The 24,413-nt window shown below is 37.0% G+C and overlaps 2 long non-coding RNA genes across 2 annotated transcripts in view; one reads left to right on the forward strand and one right to left on the reverse strand.

The window, feature by feature from the left end:
• Positions 1-20,169, reverse strand: part of LOC120591772 (uncharacterized) — a 54,131-nt gene extending 33,962 nt beyond the window's left edge. The window contains exons 1-3 of the long non-coding RNA XR_005649986.1: positions 19,443-20,169; positions 16,857-17,011; positions 12,058-12,208 (exon numbers count right to left, since the gene is read on the reverse strand). This is a non-coding gene — a long non-coding RNA (uncharacterized LOC120591772). The remainder of the gene's footprint in view (positions 1-12,057; positions 12,209-16,856; positions 17,012-19,442) is intronic.
• LOC120591773 (uncharacterized) lies at positions 15,119-18,331 on the forward strand. The gene is made up of 3 exons (XR_005649987.1): positions 15,119-15,256; positions 17,019-17,121; positions 17,681-18,331. It is a non-coding gene; the product is annotated as an uncharacterized LOC120591773 (long non-coding RNA).
• Positions 20,170-24,413: the final 4,244 nt, after the last annotated feature.

The following is a 24,413-nucleotide window of genomic DNA, read 5'->3' on the forward strand; positions in this document are numbered from 1 at the left end:
CCTGTAAAAGGAGAGTAAAACAATTAATTTTTGTAGAAGAAATCAGATGGTTGAGAGTATTTCAGAAGGCTGATATTCGTAAGAAATTATGGAGACCAGAAGAACACAGAGCATCTCTAAAGCCCTGAAAGAACACACACACACACACACCCTAAAAACTCAGGATTCTACAGACAATAAAAATAGGCTCCAAGACTGGAAGGGAAGAAATTCTCAAATCAAACAAGAATAATAGAATTGATTGCAAACAGATCTGTATTACAAGAAATGCTAAAGAAAATACTTCAGGCTAGAGGAAAATGATGTCATATAAAATCTCAGATCTGAGAAAAGAATGAAGAACATCAGAAATAGTAACTATCTGGATAAATGCTAAATTATTTGGTTTTTACTATCTTCCTCTTAATTTATTATACATACAATTTTAAAAGAAAAAAGTTATGGAGTTTAAAGTATGTAGATATAGTACATACAACTATGGCATAAGGGACTGGGGTGAGAATAGATGGACCTGTATGATTGTAAGATTTCTATATTTATTACATAAAGTGATACAATATTAACTATTAGTAGGCTGTGAAAAATTAAAAATATATATTATAACTTTTAGAGCAATCATTAAATATATGTAATACAAAGGAATATGACAAAAGCCAGTAAAAAATTAAAATGAAATTCAAAAATCATTCTAATAATAATAAAAAAGGAAAGGAAACAGAAAAATAGAAAACAGAAGTTATGAGTGGAAAACAAATAATAAAACAACAGACCCAAACTCAACTATATCAATAATTGTGTTAAATGATAAAGGTCTAAACATTTCAACCATAAGGTGGAAATTTTCAGAAGGGATAAATATACATGACTCAACTATATTTTGTCTATAAGGAATATACTTTAAATATGAAGACCCAGATATGCTGAAACTAAATAAATGAGAAAAGACAAACCATGAGAACAGTTAAGTATTAAAATTCTAGATTAGTTATACTAATATCAGACAAAATGAATTTATACTATAAGATTACCAAATATAAAGAAGAACATTTCATATCATAAAAGTATCAGTTCATGAGGAAGAAAAAAAATCAATGTGTGTATACCTAATATAAGAGCTTCAAAATACATGAAATAAAAATTGACAAAATTAAAAGGAAAAATCGACACATTTCAAATTATAGTTGCAGATTTTAACACTTTCTCAACAAAGATCTGAATATTATTAATCATCTTGATGTAATGTATTGAATAGTACACAAAAAATTAAAATACATATTTCTCAAGTTTATGTGGTACACTTAACAAAATAGAATATATTGGGCATATTTCTCAAGTTTATGTGGTACACTTAACAAAATAGAATATTGGCAATAAAAAAGTCTTAATATACCCATTTATGAAAATAGTTCTCATCTATCTTGGAAAAGAAGGAAACTTCCTTAACCTGATTAAGAATATCTACAAAAACAAGGAACCTATAGCTACATTCATATCAGAATTGAATGTCTCATTGTTTTCTAAATAAAATAATAAAGCAAGAACGTCTATTCTCAGTACTTCTAATGAACACTGCATTGGAGATCCTAGTCAGTGCAATAAGATAAGAAAAAATAATATACATAAAGATTAAAGAGAAGTAAAACAGTCTCTATTTGCAAATGATATGATAATACACATTGAAAATCTAATGAATCCATTAACAAGTTCCTAGAACTAATAAGTACATTTAGCAAAGTCACAGAATACAAGATAGACATATAAGAATCAATTGCATTTCTATATATTAACAACAGGCAATTAAAAAGTGAAATTTCAAAAGTCCACTTACAATAACATAAAAAAATAAAATACTTAAGGATAGTTACCAAAACATGTGTGAGATATGAACATTGAAAACTATAAAACATTACAATGGAAATCAATGAAGCCCTAAATAAATGGAGAAATATAGCATGTTTCATAGATTGGAAGACTCATTATTGTTAAAATAATTTCCCCTAAATTTATCTATAGATTTCATGCAATCTGAATAAAAAAATAAGCAAAAAATAAATAAATAAATTGACAAACAGATGCTAAAAAGTTATATGCAAATGCAAAGGACTTGAGTTAGCTAAAATAATTTTGAAAAAGAATAAGATAGAAGGACTTATACTACCAGGTTTCAAGAGTTACTATAAAGCTGATTAGTGAGGTATTACTGTAAAGATAAACATATAGATCAATGAAATGCAATAGAAAAGCCAGAAATAGACCCACACTTATATGGTCATTTGATTTTCCACAAAAGTGTCAACATAATTCAATGACAATTGGGTATCTGTATAAGAAAAAAAATAAACCTAGTTTCTTAACTCTTTCTATGCTACAAATTAACCCAATGTAAATCATAGACTTAAATATAAGAACTAAAACAATTAAGCTTAGAGAAGAAAATAGGTTAAAATCTTTGTGACATGGAGCTGAGCAAATTTCTTAAAACATAAAATGCACAAGCAATGAAAAAAATTAATAAAATGGACTTTGTTAAAATAAGAGCAGAGGCTTTTCAAAAGATATGGTTAAGAAAATGTAATAAATAGCCCCAAACATAGACATAGAGAAAATGTTTGTATAACATATAACTGACAAGAACTTGTATCCAGAATATACAAAACACTTTTAAAAAAAATTCATTTATTTAAATTAGTTTCAAGTATACAGTACATTGGTTAGACATCTATATAGTTTATAAAACAATCCCCCCAATTGCTCATTCCCTCCCCGGCCCTCCACCTAGCCATCATATAAATGCTAACTGCATTCCGTCTGCCATGCTCCTTTACTCCGTGACCAACTATCAACTACTAATTTGTATTTCTTTAATCCTTCACCCCATTCTCCTAGTCCCCCCATGCCCCTCCCCTCTGTTCATCACCAAATTGTCCATTATATTTGTGAGTCTGTTTTTGACTGGTTTGTTCTTTTTGTTCCTTATATTCTGCATATAAGTGAAATCATATGGTATGTATCTTTCTCTGTCTGACTTGTTTCACTCAGCATAATAACCTCTAGGTCCATCCATATCATTGCAAATGGTAGGATTTCATTTTTTTATGGCTGAGTAATATTCCATTGTATATATGAACCGTAATTTCTTTATCTAATCGTCTGTCGATGGACACTTAGGTTGCTTCCATATCTTGGCTATTGTAAATTGTGCTGCCATGAATATTGGAGTGCATAGATCTTTACGAATTATTGTTTTAGTTTTCTCTGGATATATGCCTGGAAGTACAATTGCTGGGTCAAAAGGTATATCCATTTTTAATTTTTTGAGAATCCTTCATACTGTTTTCCATAGAGGCTGTACCAATTTGCAATCCACCAATGATGTATGAGGGTTCCCTTTTCTCCGCAACCTCGCCAACACTTGTTGTTTTTTTGGTTTATTGATGATAACTATTCTGACAGGTGTGAGATGATATCTCATTGTGGTTTGAATTTGCATTTCTCTGATGGTTAGCGACCTTGAGCATCTTATCATGTATTAGCCATCTGTATTTCCTCTTTGGAGAAGTTCAGGTCTTCTGCCCATTTTTTAATTGGATTGTTTGTTTTTTTGTTGTTGAGTTGTATAAGTTCTTTATAAATTTTGTATATTAACCCCTTATAAGATGTATCATTAGTGAATATCTTCTCCCAAACAGTCGGTTGTCTTTTTGTTTTGTTGATGGTTTCCTTTGCTGTACAGAAACTTTTTAGTTTGATGAGGTTCCATTTGTTTATTTTTTCTTTTGTTTCCCTTGCCCGAGGGTATATATCTGAAAAGAAATTCCTGTTAGTAATATCAGAGAGTTTACTGCCTATGTTTTCTTCTAGAAGTTTTATGGTTTTGGGTCTTACATTTAAGTCTTTAATCTCTTTGAGTCTATTCTTGTATATGGTGTAAGAAGATGGTACAGCTTCTTTTTTTTTGTATGTATCTGTCTAATATTCTTAATACCATTTATTGAAGAGACTGTCTTTACTCCATTGTATATTCTTACTTCCTTAGTCATATATTAAGTGACGATATAGGTGTGGATTTATTTCTGGGCTCTCTATTATGTTCCATTAATCAATGTATCTGTTTTTATGCCAGTGCCATGCTGTTTTGATTACTGTAGCCTTGTAGTATCGTTTGATATCAGATAGTGTGATACCCCTAACTTTGTTCTTCTTTCTCAAGATTGCCATGGCTTTTCGGGTTTTTTTATGGCTCCATATAAATTTTATTTCTTCTAGCTCTCTGAAAAATGCCACTGGTATTTTGATAGGGATTGCATTGAATCTATAGATTGCTTTGGGTACTATAGGCATTTTAACAATGTTGATTCTTTCTACCCATGAACGGGGTATATGCTTCCATTTATTTGTATCTTCTTCAATTTTGTTTTTCAATGATATAATTTTCTGAAAACAGGTCTTCTACCTTCTTGGTTAATTTGATTCTCAGGTATTTTATAGTTTCAATGCAATTGTAAATTGTTTACTTAATTTCTATTTCTGAAAGTTCATCATTGATATATAAAAATGCCATTGATTTCTGAATATTTATTTTGTAACCTGCTACTTTACTGAATTCATTGATCAGTTCTAACAGTTTTGGGGTGGAATCGTTAGGGTTCTCTATATATAGTATCATGTCATCAGCAAATAACACGAGTTTTACTTCTTCCTTTCTAATTCAGATGCTTTTTATTTCTCTTTCTTGTCTTATTGCTGGCTAAGACTTCCAACACAATATTGAAGAGGAGTGGTGTCTTGTTCCTGATCTTAAGGAAATGCTAAAAGCATTTCCCCATTGAGTATAATGTTAGCTGTAGGTTTGTTTATGTTGAGGTATGTTCCCTCTATTCCCACTTTGCTAAGAGTTTCTACCATAAATGGATGCTGGATTTTATCGAATGCCTTTTCTACATCTATTGGTTTCTACATCTATGATCATATGGTTTTTATCTTTTGATTTGTTAATGTGGTGTATTACATTAATTGATTTGCAGATATTGAATCAATCTTGCATCCCAGGAGTAAATCCAACTTGATCATGTTGTATGATATTTTTAATGCATTGTTGAATTCAGTTTGTTAATATTTTTTAGGATTTTTGCATCAATGTTCATAAGAGATATCAGCCTATAGTTTTCTTTTTTTCGTAATGTCTTTGTCTGGTTTTGGAATCAAAGTAATGGTGGCCTCATAAAAGGGATTAGGGAGCCTTCCTTCTTCTTGAAATTTTTAGAATAGTTTGAGGAGAATAGGTGATAATTCTTCTCTGAATGTTTGGTAAAATTTGCCTATGAAACCATCTGGTCCAGGACTTTTGTTTTTTGGAGGTTTTTGATTACTGATTCTATTTTGTTGGTGGTAATTGGTCGGTTCAGATTTTCTGTTTGTTTTTGACTCAGTCTTGGGAGATTGTATGTTTCTAGGAATGTGCCCATTTTTTTCCAGATCGTCTAATTTATTGGTGTATAATTGCTCATAATATTTTCTTATGATCCATTGTATTTCTGTGGAGTCTGTGGTTATTTCTCCTCTTTCATTTCTGATTTTATTTGAGTCTTCTCTCTTTTTTCCTTGATGAGTCTGGCTAAGGGTATGTCAATTTTGTTTATCCTTTCACAGAACCAGCTCTTGGTTTCATTAATCTTTTGTATTGTTTTCTAGACTCTATTTCATTTATTTCCACTCTGATCTTTATTATTTCTTTCCTTCTATTCACTTTAGGCTTTGTTTGCTGTTCTTTTTCTAGTTCTTTTAATCAGAGGTTAAATTGTTTATTTGAGCTTTTTCTTGTTTCTTGTGGTAGGCCTGTATTGCTATGAATTTCTCGCTTAGGACTACTTTTGCCATGTCCCATAAATTTTGAGTCGTTGTGTTTTCATTTTCATTTGTCTCTAGGTATCTTTTGATTTCTTCCTTGATCTCATTAATAATCCATTCATTATTTAGTAGCATGTTATTTAGCCTCCATGTGTTTGTGTATTTTCCAGTTTTTTTCTTGTAGTTGATATCTAGTTTCATACTATTGTGATCAGAGAAGATGGTTGATATGATTCAATCTTCTTAAATTTATTGAGACTTCATTTGTGTCCTAACATGTGGTCTATCCTTGAAAATGTTCCATGTGCACTTGAGGAGAATGTATATTTTGCTGTTTGGGGGTAAAATGCTCTGAAAATATCTATTAAGTCCATCTGTTTTAGTGTGTCTTTTAGGCCCATTGTTTCCTTGTTGATTTTTGGCCTGGAAGATCTGTCCATTAATGTCAATGAGGTGTAAAAGTCTCTTACTATGAATGTATTACTATTGATCTCTCCTTTTATGTCAGTCAATAATTGCTTTATGTATGTAGGTGCTCCTATGTTGGGTGTGTATATGTTTACTAGTGTTATGTCCTTTTGATTTATCGATCCCTTTATTATCATGTAATGCCCTTTCATATCTCTTATTATAGCTTTTGTTTTAAAGTCTATTTTATCTGATATAAGTATTGCAACCTCAGCTTTTTTAAATTTCCATTTGCGTGAAATATCTTTTCCCATCTCTTTACTTTCAGTCTGTGAGTGTCATTTGATCTGAAGTGGGTCTCTTGTAGACAGCATATGCATGAGTCTTGTTTTCTTATCCATTTGGCTACCTTATGTCTTTTGATTGGAGAATTTAATCCATTTACATTTAAAGTGATTACTGATAGCTACATTGTTACTGCTATTTTATTATTCATATTTGTTATTTCTATTTTCTTTTTTACCCCTTCTCTTTTTACAGAAGACCCTTTAACATTTCTTGTAATGATGGCCTGTTGGTGATGAATTCCTTAAGTTTTTTTCTTAAGTTTTTTCTCCTCTTACCTGGGAAGCTCTTTATTTCACCTTCCATTTTAATTGAAAGCCTTGCTGGGTAGAGTATCTGTGGTTGTAGATTCTTGTTTTTCATAACTTTGAATATTTCTTGCCATTCCATCTGGCCTGCAAAGTTTCCACTGAAAAATCAGCAGACATTCTTATGGGAGTACCTTTGTAAGTAACTAGCTTCCTTTCTCTTGCTGCTTTTAAGATTTTCTGTCTTTGACCTTTGGCATTTTAATTATGATGTGTCTTGGTGTAGATCTGTTTGAACTTCTCTTGTTTGGGACTCTTTGTGCTTCCTGAACTTGTATGTCTAATTCCTTTGCCAGGTTAGGGAAGTTTTCTGTCATTATTTCTTCAAAGAGAGTCTCAATCCCTTGTTCTCTCTCTTTCTCTTCAGGTACTCCTATGATTCGGATATTTTTATGCTTCATGTTGTCCCAGAGGTCTCTTAAACGATCCTCATTTTTTAAATTCTTTTTTCTTTTTATTGTTCTGGTTGGGTGTATTCAGCTACCTTGTCTTCCAAATCGCTGATTTGATCTTCTGCTTTGTCCAGTCTACTGTTGAATCCTTCTAGTATATTCTTCATTTCATTTATTGTATTCCTCATTTCTGTCTGGTTCTTTTTTTATGGTTTTCATGTCCTTTTTAATGCTTACTATCTCTCTGCTGAGGTTCTCATTGTGCTCATCCATTCTTCCCATAAGTTCATTGAGCATCCTTATAACCGTTATTCTGAACTCTGTCTCTGGTAGGTTGCTTGCCTCCATTTCATTTAGCTTATTTTCTGGAGTTTTCTCCTGTTATTTCATATGTAGCATGTTTCTTTGTTTTCTCATTTTATTAGCCTCTCTGTGTTTGTTTCTATGTGTCAGGAATATTTGTTTCGTCTCTCAGCCTTGGCCAGATGGCCTAATGTGGAAGGTGTCCTGTGTGGCCCAGTGATGCACTCTTCTTGATCCCTTAAATCGGGAGCTCTGGATGTGACCTTTGTGTGGGTTCCCGGAGAATTCCCAGATCATAGCAAGACCAGCTGCTGTCTGAGACTGGCCCATAGGACCCCGATATCTGCCTGAGTTCATGTTGGCAGCAGTGATCTGCCTGACCCTATCTCTGAAACGTGGCTCCCAGTGCAGGTTGCCCACTGAGAATGGAAATTTGGTTCACAGTGCTGGCCGCTGTTGCTGGGATTGGAATATATCCACACAGTGCAGGCTGCTCCCTGCTGTGAATACTTGGCCCTGAATCGGAGCAGGACTCGGCAGCCATCCAGTAACACCTGCCCGGGGCAATCTACAGGTTGGGTGGGGAGAACTGATCCCCTCTGACCAGTGCTTCCTAATGGTTCTGTGGGAGGAGTCTGCACAATCAATCGGGTATGGTCTGTCGATTTTCCTGTAGGGGCCAGACTAAGGCACAATGGCAGCTGCCTTTCCAGCCCTCCTCCTGATGCCAGATAATGCGGACTGTCTCAGAATGAATCCTGAGTGAGCCTCTGACTCACCGCAGGTGTCCCGGGTGAGTGTCCACAGGTCAGAAAGCCTTTGTGCAGATCCTTCAAAGGGAGGTCTAGGGTTTCAGTCTCCTTCCGTCTCACCCATACAGCTGGAATCCCCTCTGGTTTCTACAGTCAGAGTTATTGGAATCTCCTCTTCTCTGGGCTGGGACCCTGGGCTGGAGGGCCCCAGATGAGACCAGGACCCCCTTTCCTTCAGGAGAGTTTCTGCAGCCTCGCTCATCCTTCTGGTGATCCTCCACCACCCGCAGGTGCGGGTCCAGCCCAATTCATGACTTTGCCCCTCCTACTGGCTTCAATGTGGCTCCTTTATATTATCAAATGTAGGTGTTATGATCAGTTGGACATCAGGTGATTCTCCACATTGATTATTTTATAATTCGGTTGTAATTTCAGTGTGGACCTTGGAGGAGATGAACGCTGCTTTTACCTAGTCTGCCATCTTCCTCTCATAAAACACTTTTATGACTCAATAATAATAAAATAAATAGCCCATTTAAAAATGTGTGCAAAGTTTCAACAGACACAAAAAGATATGCAAATGGTCAATAATTATATTAAAAGAATCTTGTCATCAATAGTCATCAGGGAATTGTAAATTTAAAACCATAATGAGATATTATGAGATATATTATGAGATAATATTTACCTCTAGAATAGGTAAATATTAAAAGACTAAAATATCAAGTACTGGCGAGGATGTGTAGAACCTGTCATTTTAATACACTGCTTATGAGAATGAAAAATGGTACGGTCACTTTGGAAAACTGCATAAAAGTGTTTTATGAGAGGAAGATGGCAAACTAGAAACAACTGGTGAATGAATAAAAACAATTGTGATACAATGGAATATTACTCAGCAAAAAAAAAAAAGAAAAAGAAAAGGAAAAAGAAATGAAAGAAAGAAAAGAAAGAAATACTAATTTACACAATATGATAAGTCTAAAATAATTACGCTAAGTGAAAGAAGTCACACACAAAGCTACATATTGTGTGATTCCATTTATATGAAATTCTAGAATAGAAAAAATTATAATGACAGAAAGCAGAGCAGAGATTGCTTGGAGCTGTGGATTGAGAACAGGAATCAATGAGAGAACTTTCTAGGTCAATGGAAATGCTCTGTATGTTGATTAGGGTGGTGATGGTTACATGGCTGAATATATTTGTAAAAAATCATCAAAATTTACACTTACAAAAGGTAAATTCTATTGTATGTATATTATACTTTAGTAAAACTGAAAAAAAAACCCCTGGCTTTAGACAGATATTTAAAAAAGAGAAAGAAATAATAGCAATGAGGGTACTACACTTCAAAACCAGTGTATGTTAGTCTTGGTTCTCCAAGAAACAGATGCCACAATGGGATTAAACATGTGAGGATTTTATTAGAGAAAATCCCTGCATGAAAGGAAAGAGGGAAGAAGCCAAGGAAGTCTGAGAGAGCCATTAGACCAAGATGCATGGCATAGTCAGGTACCCGATAAGTATTTATTGAAGAAATTAGGAGCTTTTTAAAGAACTTAGAAGTCAGGGGTCAAATAATAAAGTTATATTCACATAACTTCTTTTAGATAATGACATTAAAGAATTTTAGGGCAGTAAAAGATCTTAGATATAAACTAATTCTGGATCACAGCTGTGAGAGCTAAAGACTTAATAGCGACATGGGGTTCATAGAGTCTATGCTGGGAACTGGACTGGAGCAGACTAGGTGGCCAGAGACAGACAAATGCAATGAGGGTGAGTGGGAGATATAGATGGAGAGAAAAACTAAATCAAAACACCTTGATGCATCCAGTCTTAGGAGTTATATACAGGAGATGAGTCAAGTAATTAGTAACCCAGAAAATCAGGAGAAAAGAAGTGCAAGGTGGAATAAAATTAAATAACTCAATTTCAGAGAATAAGGCAAGTGTCTTTTATTTTTTTAAAAGATAGTTTTATGGCACAGAAATAGGCCAGCTGGCTTCGTGTTACTGATGAAGCCTAGAAAGATGAAAGTGATGCTTAACTCCACACAAATAAACATCCTTGGATAGTTGGTGTGATAAACAGTAGCCACAGTGACAATTTATTAAAGACTGGTAAGTAGGAACTGCAATCAAGTCTATGAAATGTATTTAGAATTATACATGTGCTGTATGCCATATATTCAAGGGTTGCTCTGAGTAATGCACATCAGTGTGAATGAAAGATTGAAATGAAAGAAAAGAAGACAGTAACCTTTAAGGGCTGGAACAAAGCACAAGGAGATTTTTATAATATTGATTTGGTGCACTGGAGAGTATAGCATTAATGGTAACTCAATAGAAGAGTGATTAGGGATAACGGTGCATCTATCAATTTAAGAATTTAAACATGTCCCGGCAATGTTTTCTCATTATTTGAGGTTTTTCTGAAAAATAAAATATACCTTCTCCGAAGAATTTTCTCCTATTATTGGCCAGATTTAAAAAAAAAAAATGATTCTGTCTTAAATGCAGAGAATGGATTGGAGTAGGAGGAAACTGGAGGGAGAAGAAATCAAGTAGAAAGTTGTTGTTTAAATTCCCACAAGAGATTATGTGGGCTAAAAAGGAGATATTAATAAGTGTGTGGATGAAAGAAGTGATTGACTTGAAGATATGTAAGTGGAAGGATGATCAGGACTTAGTGGTTGTTTGGATAGGAGGAGAAAGTATCAAGGAGTTAGTGACTGCACATAGGTTAAGTGGTTTGAGTAGCCATGAGGAGGGTACACCTTTAGGGCATCCTTATGGAGACATTAGTGGGCAGCTAACTACAGGGACTCAGAGTTTCTGTTTTCCTATGGAAATTTACACATTTACTCTCTCTGTCTGAACCATTTTCCCCAAACTCACATCATGGGACCCACCCTATCTAACATGTTCCACCAACCCTCCTAACGCTCCAATATCACACTTTGTTCATTTCTTTTCTAACACTTCTAAAGCATTCATGACTCATGCTCCTCTCCAAGTCCTCACAAAATCATCCATTTCAGATTTTCCCCTTTCTCTTCATTTTCAACAGGCCAACTAAAATGAGCCACCTACAAATAGCTCCTTGCACAGGAACAAGCCACAATGCAGACGTAGCCCTGCCTCCATTCATTTCACCCTGGAAGCATTTTTCTCTCCCTTTTCCAATCCCACTGTCACCTAAGACCACAACAATAACAATCTAAAACAAAAACAAAAGTCTGAAGACATTAGTTCCATTGTATATGACAAATTTCATTTTCACACGAGAACATCACAATTTCCACACAAACAATTGGTTGGTTCTTATTTATTTATTTATTTTTACTTTTGTGCTCCTCAAGGACCCTTTTAAGTGATATTTTTATAAAACAAAGTCACAGCCTTCCACAAAAGTGAATCGAAATCTCAGTCTTTAAACGGGGACATTGCTTGCAGCTTTGAGAAAACAGCTCCCATTTCCAATCTCCCATTTCATTATAGAAAAATATGTCCCAATAAATTATAAAAATTATATTTTAACAAATTGTCATCATACTATATATAGAAAAGCAGGAAAAAAAGATTAATGTATTACAAGACAAATCTCTGGCTTACATTAGTTAAGATTAGATTTGGCTGTGATAACAGAAACTCAAATAACCGGCTTGAACATGAAAGAAGCTTATTTTTGTCTTACCTCCAAACTGAGAGTGGGCAGTGGGGTTCTGCTTGTTGACTTCTAGAGACCCTTGATTCCATACAGTTCATCACTCTGTCATCCCTAGGCTGTGGCCTTCGCCGTCATGGTCCAAAATGACATCAAGATGTCTAGGTTTCACATCCATGTTCTTGGCAGAAGGATGGAGAAGAGTCCAAAAAGAAAGAAAAGTGTGCACATTAGGCAATGTTCTAGGAATTGAATTTAGGAACTGTCACAGGAATTTCACTAGCTGCAACCATAGTCATATATCAGGCCTAGTTGTAAGAAGGGCTGAGAAAGATAGCCTTTTTTCCTTATGCAATAGCAAAATTATGGTTTCTGGTATTTCTGGTTTATTACAATAAGAAATTGTTCTCTCAAATCATATATGTGTGTGTGTGTGTGTGTGTGTGTGTGTGTGTGTGTGTATAGATATAGATATAGATAGATATATATATCTATCTATATCTATATCTATATCTATATATATAAAATTTCTGTTACTAAGGAAAAAAAAGGGGGAAATAGATTTTGGAGGACAATTAGTAGGTCTGCTACAGACTGAATTTCTGAATATTTCCTTAAAACAGATTCCTAGATTACTGAGTTCAAATGTTTAAACTATATTTTAAAGTTTTCTAGCTGAAACGGTTAGCCAGTCATCAAAACTGACATTCATCTCTTCTTTCTGGGCACACAGACTATACTTCCCAGTATCTCTTATAATAAGATATGGTCATGGACAAAATTTTGGCTAACAGAATTTGAGCAGGAGGGTTGTATGTCACTTTCTGGCCTGGTCCTAGGAAGTATAACATGTTTTCCACCTTTCCATCCAGTCAAAATGGAGATGAACCCCACAGAAACTTGGAAGCCATATATTAAAGATGGCAGAGCTGGCAGCTTCTGTTCTCCCATCTAGTATTTATTATGTATGCAAGAAATAAACTTTTACTGTTTGGGTCATTGTCTTTTTGAGTGTATTTTTGTTGTTAGGAGTTAACCTACTTAACTAAGACAAAGCTTTTGACAAATACTGTGACATAATTTCCAGAATCTATCAATTTCTATTCCATGGAAAGATTTACATGCTTGTTTTCCTTAACATAATGAATATTATGGTTTTTAAAATATTTGCCAATTTAATAGGAGAAGACTCATTTTTTGATATGCATTTTTGCTTTGTTTTGTTTTCTTGTGAGGCTGAGAATTTTGAAATGTTTACTAGCCTTTGTGTAACTTTGTTTCTCCCTTTTTGGTTGCTATTAAAAAGTTAGTATTTTTTAAATGACTTTTTTTGCAAGATTGATATTATTAACCCTAGTTGTCAGGGTAGATACTACACTGGACAAAGTCAGCATATGAAAATCTCTATTAGTATAAAAGATAAACTAAATAGTTGATCATTTTGTTTTGTTTTGTAAAGCAAAGAGAAGTCCTCAGTCTAAAAGATAGGACGTAAGCCAGAGATAGAGAATCACTTTCAAGTGAAACAGTAAATGGCCAGAAGAGCTCAAACTCATATGCTTCCAGCAGTACAGATTTTAAAATCCTTTGCTCTCGTAAGTAATAAGGAAGATTACTTTCTCATCCCATATTTAATGACAGAGCTTGAAGTTCATCTGAGGGTCTGTCTACTATTGTTCTTTACCTATCAGCTGTTAATAGTTCAAAGAAATGTAGTAAAATTTGGTTTCGGGAATTCTCTACATATATGCAAGACATTTTTCATAACTCTTCTAATCTCTCATTCTCCTATTTTTTTTTTCGTATACCACGGCCTGTTTAACAGTAAATATTATGAAGCTCTACCTCTAGACTTCTGTGGTGACTTTAACCCATCCAGAGCAACCTCCACTGTTGGTCCCTGCTGCATTTCAAAACTACTTCCTGGGATGTGTATTCGTGTATGTGTGTGTGTGTGTGTGTGTGTGTGTGTGTGTGTGTTGGCATACGGGACATCACTTGTAAAATTATTAATCTTTTAGAGGGAAATGAAATGGGACATCTCTTGCAGAGTTCTTAATCTTTTTAGTAAACCTAGTTAAGTTTTCTTCCCTCCCTTCTTCGAGAGAAAGCCCCTCTCCGTCAAATGCCTATAATTGCCCCCAAACTGGTGACTCATATTCTCTGGCTATTGATAAGGGTCCTCAGTCCATTGTTAGCAGAAATGGTGTTAGGCCAGACAGGGCCCTTAGGTCTGAGAGGGGAGGGGACTTTAGGCCAAAGGTCTTTTTTAATCTTTAAGAAATATATTAACCAAGCCTGTTTCCCTTTACTCACTTCATAGGCAAATCAATAATAGAAATTAATAGATATATGATTCAAATAACAAGTTCGTATCTTCTTTTCCTTGTCTAGGGACTGAGGCAGCACTTCAGCAGGAAACCCAAGACCTCACCCGACTGAGGCAGAAAAGGAAAGAGTTTCATGAAACCCCAGTAGGCACGGACAACAGCCGTTCTCAGCAGGAAGCAAATATGGAAGGAGAAACCTCTAGTCCCTCAACATCCATATTAATAATAAGGGGGTTCATGGCTCTTAGAAAAAGAGTTAGGCAGGAAAGTTAGGGGGTTTTGGGTCTGCTTGCAAAAATACTGAGGTTGTCCTATCCTAGAAGGGGTCCACCCTAATCCACCCATAATTAAGCATTTTTTTTAACTCACACAAAGAAACAAGTAAGCAGAATTAGGTATCAGTTTAAGCCAGTCATTTGCACCTGTGCAATGAAGACCCCAAGGACTGTCAACTCACCTGAGTCTCATTATGTCATTATTATAATATGATGCATATGCCCGGAAGTTCATTAATATCATTATGACAGACTGACTTCAGGGAACGAACATGCGCAGAAAGCAAATGATGAATCACTGAGTCCTGTCAATCTTAGTTTCCAATCAAGGAAGACCACCCCTCTAAGAAAAGTAACCACCCACAGCAAATAGGGATAAAAACCACAAAAGCTTTGTTACCAGCCCTTTTGAGCTACACTTCTCTTACTTAGGCTCACTTTCACTTCTGGAAGTGTCATTTCCCTTCTAATAAAGCTTTTCTTTTCTACTACTGTATTTTGGTATCTTGCTCAATTCTTTGTTCGAGACATCAAGAACCTGGACAACACGCTGGGAGAGGATCTTCACTCTCTGATAACATTAGGAAAGTGAACTGAAATGGTTGTGGGATGCGACAAGGCCAGGTAACTTAAATATGGTATAATAGGTTGCATTTCTGTTGGGTAGGGTTTATGATCAGATTTTTCAGTTCCTTTGCTAGTCTGTTTGCCTTGAGCTTTATCATCTGGTATTAGAAGTGTGTAGGGGAAAAGTACTCAATCAAAAAGCAGCAAATTCATAAATTTACCCAACGCAATTCTGTCCTACTTTTTTTTTAAATGGAGTCCCCAAGGTTTTCCTTATGTATGTGTGATTTAGCACTCACTAGGGATTGGGGCAGAGTTTACATTCAGATTTTGAGTCTCACTATTTCTGAGCCTCATCACTTTGATTTTTCTTCCTTGCACCCCAAATTTCCAGCTGTTCTGTCAGCTCTGAATTTCTCTGTCACTTTAAGCTAATAAGAATGTGATTTTTTGCCACTGGAATTATGAGGATTGGGTAGTGCCTTCAGGCAAGAAAAAAAAAAACACCCACCACACTAATTAATGATCTTTGATTCCAATATCAGTCAGATAATCATTAGATGTGGCTAATGGAGAGATCCTCTGAGCTAAAATCACCGTTTGCCTAATCTTACCTATCCATGACACTTGGTGAGCTCCCCTCACTCAGGATATTGTTGTGTGGGAAGATTATAATGAAGAAAAGTAGTTGTATTAGTTTATATGTTTGTGTAAATAAATGAAATAGGGATAAATTTGTCATTATAAATCTTCCAAGATGGCAGAGATAGCATTAGGAAAATAATATTCTGAAAGATCAAAGATCTGAAGTTGAAGAATTTAAAAAATTTTTTAAATTTTCAATTAGAGTTGACATTCGATATTATTTTATATTAGTTTCATGTGTACAGCATACAGACTGAAATTGAAAGATTTTAAACTTGAAGATCTTAACTTGAATATTCAGAAAAATTATCCCTAATAGTATATAAGATTTGTTGGGGAGAAACAAACTTTCTTCTACCCTCAAGTTTCTTCTGGCTGGTCTAATAATCAAATTGACATGAGACAAATTAGCAAGAGAAAATAACTAGTTTTAATATGTACATATGCATGGAAGTCTTGCATACATGAGAGAGTCAGAGACTTCCCATGGAGGAGAGGTTCAGAGAAAAGGAATATGGGTATATAAGACATCTTGAGCTAGGGATGAGATAAGGTGACTTGGAGGCTTCTAAGGTCATTGCAGGATGATAAGAACAAATGTTCAGTAAACAGAAGTTTGCCCTGCCCTACAGATAGGTTTAAAAATTTATCTCTGACTATCTCATTATGGGCAAGGCCCCTGATTCAAGTTCTTTTGGGTGGTTAAAGGGAGGGACAGAATTTTCTCTTAAGCCTGACCCTAAAATTGCTTGTAGCTCAAAGTATTCTGCATATCGCTGAGGCATATTTTGGAGTGGCTTATTCTGAATCCCCACAGATTCACCAGTCAAGGCAGGGGCCCCAAGCAGAGAGAAGGTGAAGTGGTGTCCCATAGGTAAGTAGGAAGGCCAAGACCCTAGGGTTAGTGGAGGAACAGATAGCTTTGATAATCACTGCTCCACTTTGGGGACATATCCAATGAAGTGGATAAACTTGGAATAGGCACCCAAAAGTAGATTGGCTCATCAAATACCTTCTGCTTCGATGTGGCATGAAGACCAAGAAAGGTACTCTGTCCTTCAAAGACTTCAGGGTTTTCTAGACCTTTTGCCATTTTCAAGAAGCTTCTTTCTTTTGCTTACCACCAGGCAGCAAGATGCAAACTCACTTCCTCTCTCCTTCCTCTTTCTTCCAGTCCAAAGGGTGGCAGGAGGAAAGAGAAGCAATGAAATGTTGAGAGAGCCACAAGCCACAAGACCATGTCTCTGTTTTTCAGTTTTATCCTGACTAGCCTCCAGGTAAGAGCAAATTGCTAATAAGAAATTTAGAAAACAGATTAGCAGATTGAAATTCCATTTAGAAACTCTTAACCAGGTGTGTTTCATTAACAATAGCTCAGAAGCCTGTACACAGTTGCAAAAGTTGAAGGGTGAGAGGTTACTTACCTATTCACTTTTTCCAGGCTCCTCCTGTTACAGAACTCAAGGGGTTCGTTTTGGCTGCACATGTCAAACCCCAAAGAGACATAGACTGGAGTTTGAAGCAAAGAAAGCAGAGGTTTATATAGAAAATGGTGCCAACCTCAGAGACATACGTGAGCTAGCGCCCAAAGACCTGGCTCCCCGATGGCCTCTAGGGGATGAGTTTTATAGGGGAAGACACAATAGGGAGTTGGGGTCGTGGGCTCTACTGATGAGTCAGAGCTAGGGTAGAAGGCAGCTGATCATTGCATCAGGTCCTGATGTCAGTCATACATCATTCTTCCTGGTTTCAAGGGATGCTGATAGGGTTATTGCCTTTGTGGGAGCTGCAAGATGTTATCTTTAGTTTGATAAAAAATGTTTTCGTGGTCAACAGACCTGAAGCTTTGTTCCTAAGACCATTTGATGCTGACCTAAGGCCTTAATGATTAAGGAAGTGGTCCTGCAGTATGCCGAAGGACAAGGAAAGAAAAGCAAGTGAGCCCAAAGCCAGTCTGAATCAAGGAGAAAGAGAAGAGAAAAGTCATTTTAAAGAAGTGAAGATTTGCATGGTTACACTCCTGATGGATTGTTCTTGGCTGAACCACAACCTGACCAACACAAAGCATCCACTTGTCAGTTTCCTCAGCATCTTGACTAAACAGTGTGTAATACACCTCTGCTGAGGATGCTTTACAGGAGGCCAAGCTCACATTGGCTCTGATAACTTATAGCTTGAAATCTCTAGGGTGTCTTCACCTCGGGAGTGTGAACACTAGCTCTTGAAGGGAGAGGGGAAAAGGACTGGGATATCCTGCAGCTATTCTTATTTCTATGCAGTGGTGGTTTGGTTTATTCCCTGGGCAGGACTAATTAGAACTCTCCTCCTGCGTGGTTTTCTTTTCTAGGAGGCTAGGTCTGAATTGCAACTGTAACTCTGACATCTTGCAATGATTGTGCTCTCAAAAAAATGCTCTATTTAAACTATTTAGGCTGCTGCTGCAACTTCGAGTGATTGGAAACTTAGAAAAACCTGGAAGAAGAGGAAATTTATCTTTCTAAAAACGAAGTAACGAAATTTTAGTTGCCTTATTTCACACTTCAGTTAACATTTATATTAGAGCTACTTTTGGCAATATTACTGAAAAGTGCTCTAATACAGCTTATTTTGTCAGAGAACTTATATGCACGTTACTTTATTGACATTAATATATTGTACTTTACATTTGTTTTATAAATATGAACATGCTTCAGTCCCTGAGACATTCTAAGATAATTAAGTGACAAAATTTTTAAAAAATTGGTCTAACTAGTTGTTTTATACCATGAACATTAAATGAATTATTTGCCTGAATTTCCCATTTTCCAACTAGTGATTTTTGCAACATATTTACAAAGCTTCAGTTTCCCTATTTATCAACTTATGACCTTCATTCAACAACACTGAGTGCCTGCCTGGGAACTTGCTTTGCAAAAACATAAAGTCTCTGCTCTTCAGGACATAAGACAAATGATAGATCAGTAAACAAGCAAATTAGAAAAAAAATTTCAAAAAATGGTAAGTGCTTCAGGGAAAATGAAATAAAGTGATGTAGTGGAGAGTTCCTGGTAGGTTAATTCAGAAATTCAGCCACATGAAGACCAGAATTCCAGACTGATGGAGCATGTTCCTGAGGCAGGAGTACAAGTGGCTGAACCAGGTTTCCAGTGGAGATTTAGTGGCCTCATTCATTAATTCATTAATTCATTAATTCTATCATTCAACCAAAGAGAGCAACAAAGTCCCACCCCGCTCCCTGTCCTGGAGTCTGATTTATCTCTGAAAATTTAGGAGAGTCACTGTTTTCTAACTCTCAGTCTTCAGCCATGAAATGCCTGGGATCACACCCACTTCTCCATCTGTGGTTCCTTAGTGGAAATCGCTACATAATCAGGGCTTACTTGGCTTAGTTACTCTGCATCTTTCTCTGCTTTTCAAGAAGGTCTCTGTTTACACACTTCATTTCAATGCCTGACACCAGTTGGTTGTCAGGTTCATTCTCTGGACCCTCCAATTAGCTTTCTGACTCTTTCCTCTTAAATCTATTACTGCCAGTTCCATTTACTTTGACATGGATTATGGTAAAATGCTGGGAATAGAACAGATTAAAAGCACTGACCTTCGAACTGGGAGAGGAGTTGGCATTGTCTTTCCTGAGACGTGTGGCTTCTGTGGCCAAGGACTCCAATGCTCTGTACTAAGAATGCTGGACAGGGAAGGGGTCTGGAAGTGGTTGGGGCTCTCCTATCTTCCAACTTAATTTCTTTCCAAGAGCTTCAAGTCGTGCAATATTTCTCAGTTGCTCATTGCCTTGACTACATTTCTGAAAAGTCTGCAAATAAAGCACCAAGTTTTTTTTCTAATAATTCTTGGGGAGCTTCAAGATTTATTCTTTGGTCAGCACAGGATCTGAGATTTCTTTCTTTTTCTTGACTGTGTGGCATTTAAATATTTCTTTTCTGGAAAACTTGATGAAAAGGAGATGCACTTATTTTCCAGAGCCCCCTGAAATGCAAGCAGGCCCTTAACTTTCAAATACCTCTGGAACCCATTCACTTCATTCCATCACCACCACCTGCGTTTACCATCTTGTCTCACTTGGATCGCTGCATTAGACTCAAAACTCATCTCCCTTCATTTAATTTATTCTCCACTCAGCAGCCAGTGTCCTCTTCAAAACAAAATTCTAATTTCACCCTGCCTGTGCTTAAAACCTTTCAATGGCACTCCTTTGCTCTATGATAAAGATTCAACGGTAAAGCTCTAATGTGTTTTGGCCCTCCCCATCTCTCTGGCCACCTTTCCAGACCTGTTTCCTTGCTGTGCCATCTTGGGCAATTTACTTAATGTCTTTGGGCCACAGTTTCTTCATCTGTAAAACAGGGAGAATAATGCCAATTAGCAAAGGAGATAATATGTGCAAATCTCATCAAGCATGTAGGAGGCACAGGGGAGGCAAACAGGACCACTGAAGATGAAGACGATCATGATAAACTAAGCTGTTTCGTCTCATTTTTATTCAGAGCTAAGCAGCCATTCCTCCTGGGGGCAAGAACCCAGCTTGCATGGAACAGCTCTGGCCCACACACACATTCTGACCCTACTGGGTGAATACCCAGGGCCTCAAGCTTTCCAAAATGGAATAGGTGGGCCAGGCTGGAGAGAGGGTGGAGGAGTGAGCACCCAGCCTTGTTACAGCCTTGGTAAATCAGACCGCTGCATATTGGCCTTGCTCCCCTTGGGCTTTCTGCCTCCTGATCATTGGGGAGGACCCTTCAAGCACCATCCTTGGCCTCGAAGCTGAGCAGTCATCTTGGTACCACAGAGTAATTTATTATTTTTTGCCATGTCAAAAAGCTTTCAAATATTGATTAATTGCCAGTCAGCCAAGTCTTAGTTTCAAGGATGACAGAGTCTGAGCTACTTATCAAGGATAAGCTCTTTGGTCCTCGGTGGACAAGTTTCCTTTGGCACCCTGCAGCCTCCTAGTTACTCCTAGTTTTCCCCTTTCAGCTTATTTCTTGGATTAGAGCCAACCTATCTCTTCAGTTTAAAATAGCAATGGACAGCCAGTGCTCAGGTGAGGCATAACCTGTCAAAGGACAGCACTCACAAGCAGCTTGTCCTAGAGCTGGTAGTGACTGTGTGGGAGATGTAAGTCAAGGCCACAGTACCGTGTGGACTCTGATCCTTGGAAACTAGATACAGGATCTCACTAGGACACCCTCATGACTCTGTAGCAAAGTGCCTTGCTTGTCTTTAAAAATAAAAAGAAAGAAAGAAAGAAAGAAAGAAAACAAACACTTTATAGATAATAATTAATCTTTACTACAAATCTACAAAGTAGAAACAATTATGTCCCTCACTTTACAGATGAGGAAAGTTATATGATTTAACCAAGATCATTTAACTAGTAAATGACAGGAACTGACTTCAAAGCCCACACTTATAATTTAGCAACCATGCTACATGATCTCAGAGGCCTTCAATAGCTAGATTCCCTGACCACGTGAACTGAACAAGTTAATAAATTTAAAGCACTCAAACAGTACTAACAGTGCCTAATATAAAGTATGCACTCAATAAATGTGCTTCCATTCACATAGTGGCTCTATAGAGTAACAATGGAAGAATGGGCTCTTAGCCAGGCAGCCAGCTCTGCCACCAGATATGGAATCTTGGCGAGCTACATATTCTCTCCTTCCTTCAATTATCTCATCTGTGGACTGGAAATAATAGGTCATTTATTTCCTAGGGTCATTGCAAGTATTAAATAAGTTAATTTTTGCTAAGAACTTAGGACAGAGCCTGGAACTTACTAGATGCTGCATTTGCTAGACTACACATAGGCACACGTGCATATGTATGCAGTGAGATAGGCACGGACTTTGTGTCCTCGGAGACCTGGATTTCAAGTCTTGGCTTCTTTTTTGCTGAATGGGTCATGTTGGATAAATGACCTGCCCTTTCTAAGCCTCAGTTTCCTTACCTATAAAATAGAACCAAAATATTTACCTATAGAGCTATTTGAGAATGAAATGAGACCAGGTATATGTGAAAGCACAGAGTTAAGCACATATTAGGTGCCTAATAAATGTTGTTTCTTCTCTTTTGCCTAGCAGGGCTCTCTTTGCTGTTTTAAAGGCATGAGCTCATTTCTTCCCTCAAAGCTTTGCTACCATCTCGCCTACAGTGCTCTCTTGTTTTCTGTTCCCCTAATCACCCTCTGCTTGGGAACTTTCTAGGTCCAACTTTCTGTAATATACTGGGAACCTTAGAAAATCCTGGGGATGTTTAATTACAGTAATTTTGAATTTCTAAAGGGCCAAAGGGGATTGCAGGTCAGTTGACATTCTCCTTGGCCTTTCCTGCTAAGAGGAGCACAAGGTATATTTGTGTCTGTGTCCCTCTCAGATAGGTGAGAGCCCTGTCTGCTCTGCCTACTCTGGACATTTAAATTCCAACTGCACTTGTCAATGGGGACAATGTGGGATCCATTAAGTCCAGTCCTCCCTTGGTACTGTCTGCTGAAATGATTTTGCTTCAGGCATATAAACAGTCTAAAGGGATTAAGTAAAAAAAAGCCCTGCTATTTCTTTGACACCTGCCTCAATTAGCCAGCATGCTGTACACAACTCATTCAGGGACCATGTCTTCTTATCCTCCTATCACATTTAGTAATTATATTCCTATATTATTGCCCCTATTTAACCTGAGATGATTCACCCATTGAGCCTTCTGGTTGAGACAGATGGTTTAGGGGGGTAAATTTTCAAAAACTGGATGAGCATCAAAATCTTCTGGAGTGGTTATAAAAAAATCCAGGTGAGTTACTATTCCAGGACTATGGCCAGGAAAGGGCTTATGCAGCAAGGATGTAGAATTGGAGACCTATGTTCAAACACCAACACTGAACCTAAGTGTGACCTTGAACAGGTCATAGCCTTCTCTACCTTATGGTTTCTTTACCTGCACAGTGGAGATAATTATACCTGCCTTCCCAGCTTCCTGCGTCTTTGTGAGGATGAAAGAAGATAGGAGGTAAAGCACTGGTGACAAATATGGGGTCCTCGCAACTCCCCCAGCCATTTGTATGACCCCCAGCCTGGCACTCAGTTTGCTCAGTTTTAGGGCTGTTTATAGCATTGGGGCAAAGAAGTAATAATCAGAATTTTCTAAAAATCTACTCCAACTAAATTCAATGCCTCCAGGTAGTGTTCTAAACATGAAAAAGTGTAGAAACTTCCTGTTTGGGCACAGTAACACATGTTTGAAAATATGACATCTCTGCCTGAATAACTACATTTCATTTTTTTTTCTGATCTTGATTAGGTATAGAGTTTCCATTCTCAGGAATTAAGCCTAAAAGAGATAGGGGTTTCAAGTCCACCACGAACATTTGCTTGACCAGGCTTTCTAGTGCAACATGTCTTCTCTTCCCCTCTTTCCAGTCTTCATTCTTGACAATGGTTCTTTATCTTCCTTTTAAAAGATTAGCCCTTTGATATCTGAGGCTTTCATGTAAAACTTCTGCAAATCCTTCTGGGAACTAAGGAATGTGTAACAATCCATATTCCCCAAACTCAGCTGCTTGCAGTGAAACACGATATAAATTAATTAATAAGGGACATGAAACAGTGTTTTCTGGATTTACTCAAATGTATTCTGTGGATGTTTCAACCATCCATCCTCACATCGAGTTTATCTTCCAAAGTCTGGAAATCTTCCATAATTATTCTACAGATACTGAGCCCCATGACCCTGCTGTTACACATGGCACTTGCCACTTTCTTCCTCACCTGCTTGAACTTACTTGGCTGAGGTGTCCATTGCTGCTAATACCAAAAGTGGCTTTTTGAGGCATCACCTCCATGCTGGTGTTACCATTGTTCATGCCAAAGCTGTCTCTGCCCAAGGTCAAGAACACTAACATCTGCCTGGCTCCAGGCTGTTGCTGCTGCTGCCTTCTGCTTTCTGTAACCTAGGTATGTTTAAATGAAGAGCTATTTTAGTTTTTACTTGCCTTTTTATTCCAACACCCTCACCTTAAGACTCAGGCAAAAGTCCCTGGGTGCTAGGCCAGAAGACATCTGAGTGACAGGCACTATGCTGTTTCCAAAATCTTGCCAGGATTATCCCAAACTCCACTCTAAAACTGGGCTGCTGCAATTGAACCTAGTATGTATCCTCCAATTCTCTTCCTGTGGATTCTTTGTTAGGAGGCCCCTATCCCTCGCATATATAGATACCTGGTAGGCCCACCCCACAAATCATCCAGGCATTTCCAAACTGAAATTTAAATCCTAATGGGAAAGGGGTGCTAGCTAGCTTAAGCTTGAAACCCAGATACAATGTAATAAATGAATAATTGGATAAATTAATAAATAAAAGGGGAGAAAGGAACAGAAGGAAAAAAATGGAAGGAAAGAAGGTAAATAAAAAGAAAAAAATGGAAAATTTTGGAGAGTGGATCTTAATCCAAGTTCTAGACTAATTCTCTCTCTCTCTCTCTCTCTCTCTCTCCCTTCCCCCCCTTTCTCTGTCATTCAATCATGGTCAACAGAGAAGGCAGAGGAAGATGTTGGGGGAG

Source organism: Pteropus medius, unplaced genomic scaffold (genome assembly GCF_902729225.1).
Source record: "Pteropus medius unplaced genomic scaffold, Ma_sr-lr_union100, whole genome shotgun sequence".
Classification (NCBI taxonomy): Eukaryota; Metazoa; Chordata; class Mammalia; order Chiroptera; family Pteropodidae; genus Pteropus; species Pteropus medius.